Genomic DNA, 13197 nt, shown 5'->3' on the forward strand with positions numbered 1-13197 from the left:
GATGGCAAACAAAATTCGGATTTGTCCTGGAAGAGAAATCAAACTGGTCTCTCGCAATGAGTCATCCCAGTGTTGATCTCCTTCTAGCAACCCTAAATTCTGGCAAGCTTCTCTGAATGTCTCACATATTTCTCCGTTTACCGTTCTTAATTCTGCAAATGAGCGAGGTCCTCTAATGGTATGTAGAAGCATTCTTAAAAAATAACATTCGGCGTTGTTAGGATGGACTGTGTAGACTCGGCCCGATGCGTCACATGAATAAATATTATTCTCAGGATCAAAGTTGCCCATTTTTCTTCTACAAAAGACTTTCCTTGATGTATTCTACGTATAACATCTCGGCAATTCTGAATACAATAGTGTTCTTGCAAAAGTATCCTGCTGGCATAGTTGGAAAAATTCTGTTTCTATGACACCAAAAAAGTAAACAAATTACATACATACAAACAAACACTCTCCTTTATATATATAGATATATATATATATACACATATAATATATGTATATATATGTGTATATATATACGTACATATAATATATATGTATATATATATACATATAATATATATATATGTGTATATATATACATACATATTATATATATATATGTATATATATATATATATATATATATATATATATATATATATTTGTATAGTCTAAGTAATGGAGAAGAAATTGACATGCTCCCTCCGGTTTGCAGATGACGTCGCAGTTTTGGCGGAAACGCGAGAGGACCTGCAAGTAACTCTTAAGTGCTATGGAACAGGTACTGGGGGAATATAATATGAACATCATCAAGAAGAAAACTAAAATCCTTATGTGCGGAAGAGAGAAGCTGAATGCAGACATCACAATTCGAGGGGTGAAACTAGAGCAAGTGGAATCCTTCATCTACCTGGGCAGCAGTATAACATGAAATGGAAAAGTTCGACCGACATCAAGCGAAGAATAGCCCAAGAACGCGCACACCCAGATTTGACACACATTGAGGCACAATGGATTGATTAGGAATATAAAAGAAGGAAAAATAGCAGGGAAGATTCCACGAGGAAAACCAATGAACATGTATGCACAAAGGACAAGTTAAGAAAAACGTAAAACAGAGAAGGTATCAGGGATTGAGGGAATTGATATTAAAAAGATTAGGATGAAGGGCTGCAGTAAACCAATCCTAGGATTGAAATACTGGTTGATATTTCTATATATATATATATATATATATATGTGTGTGTGTGGGTCGTGGTAGTCCAGGGGGTAGAGCATTGTACTACTGACCGGAGGGTCCCGGGTTCGATTCCCGGGCAAGGCACTCGGGGCACCTGCAGCTCCACCCAAGCGGATAAAGTGATTTTTTGGGTACCAGGTCTTCCTGGGAAACCATAACCGGCACAGGGAAACGAACTGGCCCCCCCTACCCTGATGTGTGAATTTTCACACGCCGTATAGGGCTTAGTACTGGGTGATCTCTACCATCACCTACTAAACCGACCATAGGGTTGATTACTGTGTTTATGGTTTATGTTATATATGTATATTTATATCAGTATTTCAATTCTGTGTGTACTATTGTCCTCATGAAAACATTATTATTTCAGACCACATCCGAATTGAGAAACTCAGTTTGCATAGATCTAGTAGTCATTTTCTTCCTTGTTTGGATGTGTTCGGGCGTTAATTATTTATCTGACGATTCAGCTGTAACTCTTCACCTTTAAAGCAGCAAGTTCTATTAAAGAAGATGGGAAACGAATTTTGTCGAGCAGTGATGTATATCGACGAAAGTGCCTTGACCGAGCACGTACAATGGGTTAAATTTAGAAAGGGATGCTGTCCGGTGTGATCAGGTATACCTCCTAATTAGTGACATTTTTATCGTTTGAAGGTATCAGTTTCGTAAGGAGGTATGTTTGAAGGAGGTTTGCAAAATTAATACATTTTTGTTAATGCCCCAGGTTCTTTTATGAATCGGGGTTTGAGAGAGTTCAAGTTGGGGCTTCAATCACTCTCCAGTTTCCATATTGGGATATTGTGTTAATTGGAGTCGCTTGTTACCACGTGACTTTTTTCTATTTGCCGGGCGTTCGCAGTGAATACCTCATTTCGATTCCCGATTACCGAATTCATTATCGATTATATTTTAGCTTGTGCGTAATATTAGCTGGATTACAGCGTTCAAATAATCCCTATAAAGAATCGAATTGCCATTTCAGCGTCGTTTCCATAACTGTAGAGCACAAGTTTTTCTTTCTTTTGGGGTTCTTTGTTTCTTATAAAGCTCTCGATTCCTTTACTCCACCATTGTTTTGTGAAATGCACGCACTGCTTGGGATATGGACTCCCCTGGTACGTCCATATTTCCTTACAGGACCTTTCTTTTATTTCTCATAGTTCGCAAACTCTAGTGATAAGGGATACATCAGTGTAAACAGTTAGCCGACCTGTAATAATTTTGTGTGCCTATAATACAATTAAATTCTGATGACTTTTTATGGATGGTAAAATATGAGCACAGGTGCATATAAGCTCTAAGGTCTCCTAGTTATTTTTTCTGACAAACTACTAACACCAGTCAGTTGAAACTGTTACTCTCAACATGATCTCCCTGTATATCGTACGTAGGCATTTTTCAAGGCGTCGACGCCAAGGTTCCATAGTCGCCGAGAACGCTTCTGTAAGGGTCGCTTTCGTCCACTGGTAAATCGCTGATGGTACGTGGCTGAGACTTCGTAGGTTCGTTGTCACCCGACATTCCGGCCTTTGAACTGTCGGATCCACGAACGCACATTTTTCACATCCATAACACCATCACAGTATGTCTCACTCAATGAAAGATGACATTCGATGGGTTTTTTTAACTATGCAGGCGGAGAAAACTGATGACGGAACGCTGTTAATGCACGCAAACGTCTAAATTTGAAGGATTGAAGACACCTCACACTCTGGCGGCAGCTATATGAACCCTTTGCCCTGTACGATGCAGTTATCCATCTATTGCATTACTAAATAAAATCCAAGCACAATCCCATCCTTATTTCTCATCCCAATCCTGGGGAAAATTTGGAATGCTGTATAGAACTTGAACGTACCTTATACCAAGTGGTATGAATCCTCCGAGAGTTGTATTTTTTCAAGTTTTTACAGCGAAATTTGGTGAATAATTTGCAAATGTGCCAGTCAGAACAATAAACTTAATAGTGCAAAATATATATGAGAATTCCAAGTTTGCGGTGATTAATAAATCTTGTATGGCAAATACAGCTGAACTGTAATGTTCGAAATTACTTTGGGGACAGGATTAATGGCGTTCAAATCCATATTTTTTTCAAAGTTTACTGAAAGATCTTACTTGTATTGGTCCAGAGCACGCGAAGGACAGCACATATAATAGTCAGCATTTAACCTCGACTTAAGATATCCAGGAGTGATGGGGAAATGTGACGAAAAGTTTAAAGAGCAATTTTACCTTTCGCTGATTAGGCCTCATTTGGAACATGCTGCTGGTAAATGGAATCCTCATGAAGTTGGATTGATTGCCGAACTTGATCGCGTGCAACGTAGAGTAGCTAGATTTGCCGAACGTTGTCATGACAAACTGAGTAGAATATCAAAATTATTAGAGGAGCTAGGTTGGCAATCACTCTCAGAGCGAAAGTTAAATTCCAGATGAAATCTCTTGCATGAATTACAATGAGGTATCTATAGGGATAATGTTGAAAATGTATAATTAACCCCATCGTACTACGGTAGGGGATATCATGTTTGTAAAATTAGAGACTGAGTATAGAACATACAGATTTAAGATGTCATTTTTCCCAAGAACGAGAAGGAATGAGAATAACTTCCGACCGTACTAGTAAGGAAATTATTTTATGTCAAAAGTAACCTGGTGTATTAGTTGCCCTTAAATTATGAAGCTTGAACGATAAGATATTTTCGGTTTTGGTCGATGTAAATTTATTGGAGCGATTTTGTCAAGTGATATTTTGATTCAATGCTTTAATAGCTTATATTTTCTCACAAGAAAACTTCAGCGATGCTACACACTCTAAAAACAATTTTTTTCTGATAGTTAAATCCATTATGCAAGAGTATGAGGGTGCAAAGATGGCGGTGGCGTGCTACGTGGTGGCAACATACATTTCCGGAAAAAAATAAATAAGCTTATATTCCAATGCCACCACAGGGTATTAGTTGTCAGACCAGGTATTAATGAATCGCACGTTGACATTTGAAAATTGTCGAAATAGTTTGGAATTACATCTTTTACTTTTTAATTTTTTAACTGCTCGGAGTAGTTAGATCTTATTCATAAGAATGTAGCACCTTAGTGGCGCGGTAAAAGAAACTCATTTCGTGACCAAAATAATCATTACGGATACATTCCATTAAGTCTCGATTTAACCCAAACAAGACTTTTTTACATTTCTGAAGTTAAAAAAGCCAAAAATGCATTTTCTGTTAATTTCAGCATCGGTGTCAGGGGCTACCGGTTTTTTTCATTCGTCCCTTGGGGCACTTGTTTGCCAACAACGGAAAACTCGTTTTCCAACAATCTGAAGTTTAGCTGCAGTTATGAGAGCTGCGTGAAACATAAAATGTCATTTTCTCAGCAGACTTGATAATCGCCTTTTTATGAAAATTTGATTACTTAAAAAAAATCATGTGATTTCTACCGAAGCCGTGGTCTGCGAATAAAATCGGCAAGCGAAATGCCCGTATTTCCTGTCCTGACCGAAGGAAGGTTTTTCCGTGGTGATTAAATTTGTACTTAATGGCCGAATAAGAACTTACGCAGGTAAACCTGTACCCTGCCGCTTATCTCAATTGCGCAATTTGTAATAGTTTTTTCTCTAATGATTAATTTTTCGCATTATTTGTATTTTTATAATAAAAAATTATTTTCTTTCTTAATCCGTGGCAAATAAATAATGTGGAGAAGAGGAAGAGGATATCTCAGAAAACTGGCCAGATTTTCAAAAGAACAGACGCGAAGGAATTCAAGGAATGATTTAAAAAACCGAGAACGTTTGATTGTTTCCAGGGGCAAAAAATCTCGATAAATTCATGTTTTTAGAATATAGCAAATAATGCTCGTCAATGGAATTGAAGGGTTGGGTCATTTTAATGTATTATTTATAAAAGCTCCTCAGTCATGATTAAGGATCGAAACAATCGAATATTTTTGGTATATTAACCTTTTTAGTGCCCTGTTAGCCACCGCTAGGGTGTGTGGCAGGGGGTGAAAAAACACCTGACTGATTTTACACCCGACTATTTTAACGCCTACCGCGGTCGGACAACCTTATTCTGATCTCTTATCGTTCGAGGAAAAAATTACATATTAAATCTATCTCTTCTACACTTATTCTCTCTAATTTATTGACATATCTCTCCTACATTTTCTATAACTATACAGGCTATACCTTTTCACCAACCACAATTTGTTAATACATTTTCTACATTATTGCTGAAGAGACAGCCTTCGAATTTATGCAAGAGACTTAATCTCTAATTTAAAATTCGCTTCTTGAGTGATTCCCAGCCTACTTCCTCTAATATTTTGGATGCGCTACTCAGTTTATCATAACAACGTTTTACAAATCTAGCTCCTCAACGCTGCACGCGATCCAATTCGGCAATTAATTCAACTTCGTGAGGATCCCATATACTTGCAGCATATTCTAAATGAGGCCTAATTAGCGACAGATAACATTTATATTTGAAATTTTCATCACATTTACCTATTAGTCTTCCAATAAATCCTAATTTTTTGTTAGCTTGTCCTCATATTCCCCGTTTGTGTTTAACCCAGGATAGGGTAGTAGTAGTTTTGAGGGGAGGCGACCGACAGCTGAGGTCATTTGCGCCATAGGGGATGGATAGGAAAGGATGAAGGGTGGAGAGAAACCCGGCGTCGGCATTAGCCTACTCTTTACGAAAGGCGCCAAGGGGTCCGCAGTTTAACGTCCCATCCGACGGACGGCGTACTCACTCAAAGTGCCCTCCACAAAGCACCTCAAGGAGGTATCGAGATACCTCTGAAAAATATTCAACACCGCCGGGATTTGAACCCGGGCCCTCTGGGTGGGAAGCCAGTGCGCTAGCCCCCGCACCATCTCGATCCCCCCCAGGATAGGTCGTGGCTGAGGTTAACGCCTAAGTATTTAATCGAGGCTATACATTCTATTCGGTGTTCCTGATGCAGTACGCGTTTTTCCAAAAATTCATCACTATGCACTTTTTTAAGTTTAATTCTAATTGTCAATTTTCGCGCCAGGCGTCGTATAGCATTGAGGTCATCTGATAAAGCTGCTCTGTTATTAGGATTAGGGATATTCCTGTAAGCCTCTGCATTGTCGGAAAATAAACGTATATTACTAGTGACTACGGAGTCAATGTCCTTAATGTAAATTAGGAATAGAAGAGGCCGATAACACTTCCCCGGGGAACACCCGGAGTGACTTTACTGCATTAGAGCTAACTCCACCATTCAAAAAGTCTTTAATCCAACCCAGGATAGTTTTATCTATGCCATATGCTTCTAACTTTATGAGTCGTTTACTATGAGGTACTTTGTCGAAAGCTTTTTCAAAATCTAGAAAAACCTTGTCTACTGAAACTTTGCTCTCTCCCGGACTAAGGATATTATGAACAGAACACAAAGCACAAGTTGTGTCTCGCGGGATCTACCCTTTCGGAACCCGGGCTGATTTTTCATCAATAATTCCAGACTATTGAGGTGTCTCACGATCGAACAAGCAACTATATGTTCCATGATCGTGCATGGTATGGATGTGAGGGAAACAGGTCTGTGATTGCTCGGTTCCGCCTTGTCTCCGTTTTTAAATATTGGTGTTACATTAGCCGTTTTCCAAACACTGGGAGCCTTATGGTCTACTAGCGATTTCTAAATATTATTTCTAGATACGATGCACTTGACGACGCTATTTAAAAAAAATATTCCAGCGGGTATTTGATCGGGCCCGGAGTATTCATTAGGCTTAATATTTAACAGCAAACGTTCTATTCAGTTACATGAAATTTCAATTTTGGACATCGGTTTGTGAAAATGAATTGGTAAGCTATCGGAGAATTCCGGTAAATCGAAATTCTTTTATCCAAAATTATCAACAAATTTATTTGTAGTTTTTCTAATAATTCCAATCTTTGAAACAAGGACGTTCACCTTACATAAAGGAATATGAACGAAATTTTGAGTTAAGAAGAGCATAGTTTTCTTCTCATATGGGTGCGTGTTGTATTTAAACGATTGGTGCCAGACATCCAAGCAAGCGGCTTGAATCAAAATAATTGTTAGTTTATGGTTCATGAATCAGATTCTTCGATAACTATCCCTTTTGTGAAATTTCTCCCAAGCAGAGGAATAATTTGCATAGTTACTTTTATGTATGCCAACGAAGCTTACTCAACATTTGTGATTTATCTTTCATTGTATAATTCGTCGAGTTAAACAACAGCGTGTGCAGTTGAAGCTTAAACCCCAGTATCAGCAATTTACTTTGAAAATTATGTTAGGTATCTCCGTTCCGTGTGGTTAATTTTATGATGCATACAAGTTGGTATGCGTTTGGGTTATCTAGTATGTTTTCTGTGAATCAATCAGTACTTTTTCGTCCGCGAAAGACGAAATTTAAGGAAGATAAAGTGATTTGATGCGGCAAACCGATTGAGGCAATAAGTTACTCCTCAACTGAGAGAGTTTTTTTTCTTCTTTTGCCCACTTACCATTAAATTGAGAAATCTACTGTCACCCATTTTTCAAATTGCGTTACCGAATTCTTGGGTGCGACATTAATCGTGAATGAAGTATTCAAACCTCGTACCGCGCCAAGGTGGTTCAGGGGCACACTGCCACTGCAAGATGGCGACACTGATTTATCGGACACTGTATCGAAGCACACTAGTGTGAGCGACCTCTGCAGCACCACTCTCTCTCGAGTTCTATTCGCATATTACTATGTCCCCAACCAACACTGATAACAGAGAGTTCTTCGGAAGTGAAGAGCGTCAAGTGGGCGTACTACGATTTTACAACACTGCCCTATGTCCCTGATACAATCCATTTTCAAGGACGAAAAGGGAAGGGGACAAGAAAAGGAAAGAAAAATGATTCTGTCCAAGGAAAAGGGGCTCTCAATGTTGCAATGCCCATCATTCTTCCCTTGCGTGTGTAGCGATCACGCGAAAGCAACATTGAAAAAAAAAGAGCTCGTCGTCAGTGGCCCGCGGCCTTGACCATGACATTTTCCCGGCGAAATACATAAGCAGGGGGAGAGGAGTGGAGGGGGGCCGAGTGCGTAGTGGGGCAACCGGCGCGTGTGCGACTCCAAAGGGGGGATTAAACGCGGGAGGCCAAATAAGTTCCCCCCAACCCTCCCATTTCTAAGCGCTGCGGGGAGGAGGCGGTAATGATGTGGGGAGCAGTTTACGGCCGACCCCTTTGGCGGTTAGCAGGGTGCCCGCACAGCGCACGCTTCCTTTTCCATAATGGGTTTTTCTTCCCCTTTGTTTCCTTCCCTTTGTTTTTTGACATTTGTTCTCGTCGCTCGTTTACCTTTTCGCGGTCATGAATGAAATCTTTAGGCGAATTTCGTTCGGGTGACGGTGGCGTAATAATCGCTACCGGTGCGCAGTAATTCTACCGTGAAGGGCTTTCAGTATCACCATGATCAAGTATGGAGAGAAATGATAATTAAAGATTGTGATACACTACATATAGTCGAAATCACAATTGTTAATTATCATTTCTCTCCAATATGGAAAGCTTCCACAAAGTTAAGCATGAAACTATATAAGGTTCATCATGATCAAGATTAAACCACTCCAGCGTGGTCATTCTCAGCCAGCACGTATGCATGTAATACGACATACGTATGCCATTAAGACAGTTTTTTAATTCCCTTACTTAATGATTTGTTAGCAACGAATATTCCCGAAAAAGTCTTAACTATAGAAACTATAAAAGGAATTAGTGATCACAGGGCAGTAAATGCTAAATTTTCGCTTCATGGGGTCCGAAAAAAGAAGCCCAAATGGAAAATTTACTTGTTTAAAGAAGGGGACTACAATTGCCTAAAATACGTGCTTTAGAATCAATTTGCTAGTTTTAAGAATGATAATAATCACTGAGGATACGTGGAATCACTTCCTTGAGATCACGCGCTCAGCAGTCAACAAGTTCATTCCCAACAAATTTAGAAAAGACAACACGGAACCTGGATGGTACAACGCGGTTTTTGGAAAGGCATTACGACGTCAAAGGCTGTCACGCCATGATGAAAAATATTAGGGATGATATCTTTGGCGACAGAAAGAATTAGATCACTTATGATTATAAGATATCCAGGGCAGATGCAAAGAATGAATTTCGGAAAGCGTCAAGGGAATTCAAAAGGAAAGGTTAGCGGAAAATTTGAAAGAGGATCCAAAAGCATTTTGGTCGACTGTGAATTCACTCAAAAATGATTAAGGCAAAAGAGTAACCAGCAGTTTGGACAAGGCTAAATTATCGAATTCCTTCTTTCAAAGCGTCTTCACTAATATCTCACAGAATACTACTGATAGATTACCAAATCGGTAAACGATCCTTCCCGGTAACCGACGGTCAACAGATACCCGAAATTGAAATGTCATAAAATGGAATGGAGCGTTCGCTGAAAAATATGAAGCCTAATAAATCCTCCGGGGCCGATGAAATACCCAATCCTATATTTCAGGATTTAACTTCGAAAATCGCGCCGTATCTAGAAATAATATTTAAAAAGTCTCTGGTAGATCACAAGGTTCCCAGGGATTGGAAAACCGCTAACGCAACACCAATATTTATAAACGGAGGCAAGGAGGAACCGAGTAATTACAGACCTGTTTCCCTCACATCCATGTCGTACAAGGTCATGGAACATATATTGTCCAGTTCGATTTTGAGACACCTCGATAATCAGAAGTTATTTTTGAAAAATCAGCAAGGTAGATCCTGCGAGACACAACATGCGCTTTTTGTTCATGATATTCTTATTACGGGACAGAGCAATATTCCAGTGGACGCGATTTTTCTAGATTTTAAGAAAGCCTTCGACGAAGTACCTCATAGAAAACTACTCGCAAAGCTAGAAGCATATGGCATAGATAAAAATATCCGCGGTTGGATTAAAGAATTTTTGAACGGTCAAGTTCAAAGAGTAGTGATAGATGGAGTTAGCTCAAATGCAGTGGAAGTTACTTCAGGTGTTCCCCAGGGAAGTGTCATCGGACCTCTTTTATTCCTACTTTCCGACAAACGACATTGACTCCGTAGTCACTAGTAAGATCAGTCCATTTGCCGACGATGTAGTGGTTTACCGTGATATCCGTGAACCTGAGGACACAGCAGCTTTGTCAGATGACCTAAATGCTCTACAGCGTTGGTGCGACAATAGGCAATAAGAATTTAACTTAAAAAAGTGCGAAGTCATACATTTTTGGAAAAAGAGCAATTCCCACCCGAACGCCTAATGTATTGGGGACACCGAAATGGAATGTGTGGACACAATTAAATACCTAGGTGTTACCCTCCCTCACGATCTCTCCAGGATGAAACGCATACGAGGAAAATGTGGACAAGCTAACAAAAAATTAAGATTTATTAGAAGATTACTAGGTAAATGTTATGAAAAGGTCAAAGAGAGATGTTATCTGTCGCTGGTTAGGCCTCATTCAGAATATGCTGCAGCATGTGGGATCCTCACGAAGTTGAATTAATTACCGATATGGATCGTGCGCAGCGTAGAGGAGCTAGATTTGTAGAACTCTGTTATGATAAGCTTGGTAGCGTATCCAAATTATTGGATACGCTACCGGATTGGATTGGATGGAGGAGCTAGGCTGGGAATCACTCACGGAGCGAAGGTTAAATTACAGATTGAAGTCTCTTTAGCAGTAATGTTGAAAATGTGTTATTACACTCATCGTACTGCGGTAGGAGAGATCATGATAATAAAATTAGGGAGATGAAGTATAGAACAGATAAATTTAAGATGCCATTTTTTTCAAGAACGATAGGGTACAAAATAACATTGTTTGACCGCGGTAGTGGTCGGGTAAAATTTTTCTGGTGTGTATTCACCCCCTGCCACACACCCAAGCGGTGGCTTGCAGGGTATATGTAAAATAAAAAAAATATGAAGCCAAATTAAATAAAACGTCTCTTATTCTTTTAGCAACAATGTGCTGTTCAATGTTAAGAAACTTTGACTTTTAGAATTTAGTATTTCTTTTTGATATGCACCAATTTCTATTGAGTAAATTATTCGAGTTTGAAGACGGTTTTGTTTATGCTAATTCTTAGCCTTTACTGGATCAATCCACGGTAGCTTTATGTTATGAATCAACACAGTATTAACATATTTGCTATGAATAAATTAGTTGACATGAAAATGTATTAAAAGTTTGATATCATCAGTAGTTATTTTCCGAAATTTTAAAGGTTCTTTGCCGTTCACAATTAAGACATGACGAATCTGGCAATAGCCACGATAATTTTGATAATAATCATGAATAAGGCCGATGTTTGTGCCAATCACCCAACAGTTTGGATATTGAAATGCAGAATCCACAAATATGAAGTGGATCGAAACCTTGAATAATTAATGCATCATTAATTATATATAGTAGGTTAGAAAAAGTGCATGTATTATTTAAGCCAGCACTATTATTCACGAAAATGTGTGAAAATGCATCCAACATAATGCCGTCGACGACTTCAACACGGTAAGTATTTTTGTGCGCGCACCTGATTTATGGGTGTCAATGACATCGTCATGACCCCTCTGTAGCCCTACGAATTGAATTTACGGTTTGGATCATCATCCCCATCTTTCTTCAGCTAGCTTGTTTTTATTATTGCGGCATGTACTACATAAATTAAAGTCTCGGGACACAGAAAGCGCGAAATAGATAAGACAAGAGCACATGTAAATGCCTACGTGAAGATGAAACGAATAAAACGCGTGTCCGTCTTAATGGAGGCTTATTTTTTATCGCCATCCGGAGCGCTGGAGAGGAAAGAATGGAATCACGGCTGGTAGCTTTCGTGTAAGATTATAATGCAAATTCTTTTAATTGCAACCTAAATTAATGCAATGATTTTCCGTAAGCAACTTTTTTGGAGATAAGGATCATTTTAGTGAGGTTTCGGTGGCATAAAATGCTAACTACAGTCAATAAAATATTAATCTAGCGTCCTCAGGTAGTCGCCCTTGCTTATTTGCCATGCTGCCAACTGTATGAAAACGCTAAGTAAACGAGAATGAAATATAAAGAAATATCACACGAAGTCGTCGCCGGAAATGATTGTTAATGATGCTTTTAGTGGAGCAATGTTGTCAGATCATCATGTTCCTAGCACCGGACACCTATGCAAATGATTCACAAGTTTATCAGGTGAGATCATTCCTCTGCTGATGACTCCCAAAGAAAATGTGAAATTACTATGACAGCCAGGTTCAGATGAAGGTATACTGATGAACGATGACGACAGCTATGATTGCAGGGACCGCAATGAGTAATTCTTAGCCATATGTCGTTTGGGTGTCTATCGGTTAGGTTCGTTTGGTACTTGGTCATCAGCCACCCTCAATCCTTTTTCATCATCTACATTCACCCCCTTAATCCTCATTCTCGGTGTAGTTAAGGGTCGGAACCCCGCTTGAAGCTTGAGGACCACAAGTGTTTCAGGGTAAGAGAGGAGAGCGAAAAAAGGAATTCATTTTCTACCTCAATCCGAGATACGGCTGTTAACCAGAATTCATCTATTAACATATGTTTTTTTATGGAATATACTTTCCGATAATTTATTCTGCTATTTTCTAAAGAATACTTTCTACATTCACAACGTTTTAAGTAAAAAATGCATATCTGGTAATACTGCGAGAGCTTTATTGAGAGAAGTAAGATCTGGGGTTTTGCCAGCATATCTGCTTAATGAAGTCGTCTCGGGCCAGGGGTTATATATTGACCGACGTTTTGAAGCTCGACTCGAGCATCGTCCTCGGGGCAGATGAATAACTCACAAAGCTGTCACTGTCGGTCAATATGGAACTCCTGACCCAGTAGAAGACCTGAGAAAACTTCATTAAGCATTATTGGGAGCTTTTCTTACCATAAAGATGTCCATTCTGGCTGTCCTGTCAACTGTTT

The sequence above is a fragment of the Hetaerina americana genome, unplaced genomic scaffold (assembly GCF_022747635.1).
Source record: "Hetaerina americana unplaced genomic scaffold, ioHetAmer1.1.p SCAF_3, whole genome shotgun sequence".
NCBI classification, from domain to species: Eukaryota; Metazoa; Arthropoda; class Insecta; order Odonata; family Calopterygidae; genus Hetaerina; species Hetaerina americana.